The sequence below is a fragment of the Charadrius vociferus genome, unplaced genomic scaffold (assembly GCF_000708025.1).
Source record: "Charadrius vociferus isolate BGI_N301 unplaced genomic scaffold, ASM70802v2 scaffold114, whole genome shotgun sequence".
NCBI classification, from domain to species: domain Eukaryota; kingdom Metazoa; phylum Chordata; class Aves; order Charadriiformes; family Charadriidae; genus Charadrius; species Charadrius vociferus.
This window is the reverse complement of record NW_009647949.1, coordinates 38842-42195: the sequence shown is the minus strand read 5'-3', so window position 1 is coordinate 42195 and position 3354 is coordinate 38842.

Here is a 3354-nt window from a genome sequence, read left to right as displayed (position 1 = left end):
AACACCTCATTGATAATAAACACCGTCATTATGGTGCCAGGGCAACTTTCCTTTGGTATATATGAGTTACGTACAGTCTTCGCATGATTATTTACTTCACCAATCACTGTCAAAAAGGGAAATACCTGGGTCTGAAACAGCACAACCCATTCTTCCACTTCTGCCTTGGAAAGAGGTTTCATGTCACCTGTCTGGTTTAAATGACTTGATCAATGCCATGCAGAGGCAGAGAGGAGCTTTCCTTGGACCCTAAGCAATAAAGGGTATTCTCTTCCCGGAATAACTTTATACTCCTGCACCCCGAGTTGCAATGGCAGGAGCACTTCACGTTGAGGTAAGTCACAGAAATTCATGCCAGCTCTTTGCTAAAGATGAGTGAGGGACCACACTCAGGCCCACTGGTCCCAAAAGATGGAGCCACCATGCCTTTGCTTGTAAGCCACCAGAACATCTTCAGAAAGGTAAATCAATGGCAAATCAGCTCCTCTTTTGCTCTAGTAAAGAAAAAAACTGGCCTGAGACAGACATCTGGCATGGGACGACACAGCCTATTGAGCTTAGGACTCTTTTTCCACAGAGAAGTTTTAAGCAATGGAATACATTACCCTTAGCGAGTGAAACACCTCCATATCTGGGGAATACATGCTTCTAAGAAGTCAGCACAGAAAAGCAAGGACGCATACTCAGGAGCCACTTACAACCAGTGCTCACAGGAGTAAAGGACTATCAGCCACAGGTTAGCAGAAAAATCAAGCTCAGAAAGCATCTTTTAACTTCTGCTTCTAATTTTTATTTAGGTTGAATGTAAATAAGCAATATGAAACTGATATCCAGAGCAACACTCCGAGATGCTGGAGCTGGCTGCTTCCTAGAAAAGGGGCTGCAACTTTACAACCAACACTTTTTCCTTAAGGGGGGACACAACAGGCTTAATTTATTCTGCTTCCTCCATCCTTTATACAGACTTGGCTTGCTGATAATGAAACTGCCAACTAGTTGCCTGAATGAAGGCTCTGTTATAAAAGGTTATTTCACTGCCGATTCCTGAATGTCTTCGATATCAGTTTACCTTAATGTTGAATCCTCCCATTGCTCACCCCTAGTGAGTAGCACAGAAGGAAAGTCAGACATTTCTGGTGAGGCACTCAAGTCCTCTTGCTTTCTATGCCAAAAATTTAAAAATTTGCCTAACAAAAGCAAAACCAATTACCTCTTCTTTCAGTATAGGCACATGGGGTTTCATTGTTAACACAGCACAAACCGCCTGGAAGTGCAAAGTAAATCCACAATCAAACCAACACAGACTGGCTGTAAAGTGAAGGACTCGGATTTACACTGAAACGTTCAGTCTCAAAAACTCATCCCACTGCTGACTGTTCTGGAATTACACAGAGATACACTTGATCTGAATAATACATATGTGTCATTAATTGGTCCCAGAATTAAATACAAAATTGGGTGATCCTTAACATAAATGAAACCACAACACCCTAGAAATCCCTGTATACTAATGCTCAGAAATATTTTGGAATTATGAAGACACCACATTCATGGATAAATGTTGGTTTGGGATTATCAAAAAGAAAACAGAAGAAGACTCAACACCATAGTGCTCTAAAAAAAAACCCCTAACCAAACAACAGGTAAAATGTGATCCCCTTGTGAAAGAAAATCTTGAAATGTAAAGCTCTTTCCTAAATGCAATCATGGGGTGACATAAGGGAAAAGAGATGTGCCTTCATTGTCCTGTGATGATGCACTGTTGTCCAGATTAATTTTTCAATGTAGTTCAAGAATGAAGCGGTAACATAACATCAGACAGCAAAATAATTCAATCTTAGTTTTATCTCTCCTGGTCTATATCGCAGCTGACAGATGTTTGAATAAAAGTTCATTCTCCTTCGTGGCTCTGCTTCAGCTCCAGTGTAATTGCATTAAGAAGTCATAATCCCCTGTTTCCGATACCACCATCACTCACAAGACAGACTTTTAAATAAACCCAACAGGACACAAAGCAATTTGCAGATTAGAAATTGAAATTGCCTTGCAAGCGCAGTGCTGATAGTCATGAAAGCTACCTACAAGCCAAGGCATTCAAGAATCCAAGGAATTCAAGATTTCTAATAGGCTGAGTATCATTTGAACAGCAGTATTATTTATATCATGCCATAACTGCACTCTGCATCAGGGCTAGGTTTGAGCAGAATTAAGGCAGTTCAAAATGATGATGGACATTTGAAGATATTTTCAAAGGTTTTCAAAGCCTAATTCTCTGTGACTTTGATGCAAAATCTAGTCTCAAGCCTTCCATCTTACAAGTGCATACAGGGCTATAAAACATCATTACCCCAAAGCTGCTACATATATAGTACCGTGGATTTAATACTTCCCCCACTGAAAATGTCAAAATCATACCTTGGGTTTTCTGGCATCTTAAGATCATCTTTACTGCCACAAGTTCCTCCCCATAGCTCTCTAGTTTCCCTGTCCACGCACTTTGCAAAAAATACTTAGGCATCGTAAGTCCTGTAAAAATTTAGCCCCTGTTCTCTCTTATCACCAGGGGATTCCCGTTGGCATTCTCACAAAACAGGCAGGACTGGAGGGAGGATTGAGCCCTGAGGTCTCCCCTGCCGAGGGAGCAGCAATAGCAGGTGCCATCTGGCCACACTGCTTTCATTCACACCACCACCAGGTTTCCTTCACATTGCATGCAGCGACTCATTTACTTAAGTTGAGATATCTCACTGAAGAAGATGAAGAAGAGGACATTTAGGAAAGTATTGTCAACAGAAGGTCATGAAATTAAGACAAAATTAATTAAGATGCAACTGTTTAACAACGGGAGGTGGGGGAGTGCGAAGCAGGTCTTTGGATCGGATGCTAGACTCCAAATTTAGAAATCCAGACTTGTTTTCATCCGCAGCTGTTTGCTCTGGATTATGTTGTTCCTAAACACGCTCCAGGGCTGAACAAACTATGGCTTTTTCTGTGGCCCGGACTCCAGAGGCGGTGACACGGAGCCTCCATGCTGCTTCTGGACTACCTGTGAGATACCCTTCCCTTCTCCAGCCTAGCTCCCAAGCTCTTCAGCAGCAAAAATTCGAAATTAAGTGAACGAGAAACTCGCTTAGGTGATAACATTCGCACAGCACCCCCAAGAACGAAGGAAGGGTACGTGCCCGCTCCCGAGCTATGCATCCATCAGGCTCTGGCGTCGCTGACACCTGCGGTTCGCTCCCTCCGGGGCACCCACCACCCGCAGGTCCCCCGGGGGACCGGGATCGCTGCAGCGGGACCCCTCCGGTCCCCCCCGGGGGTGCGGGGACGGCGAAAACGCTCATCCCACCGCCC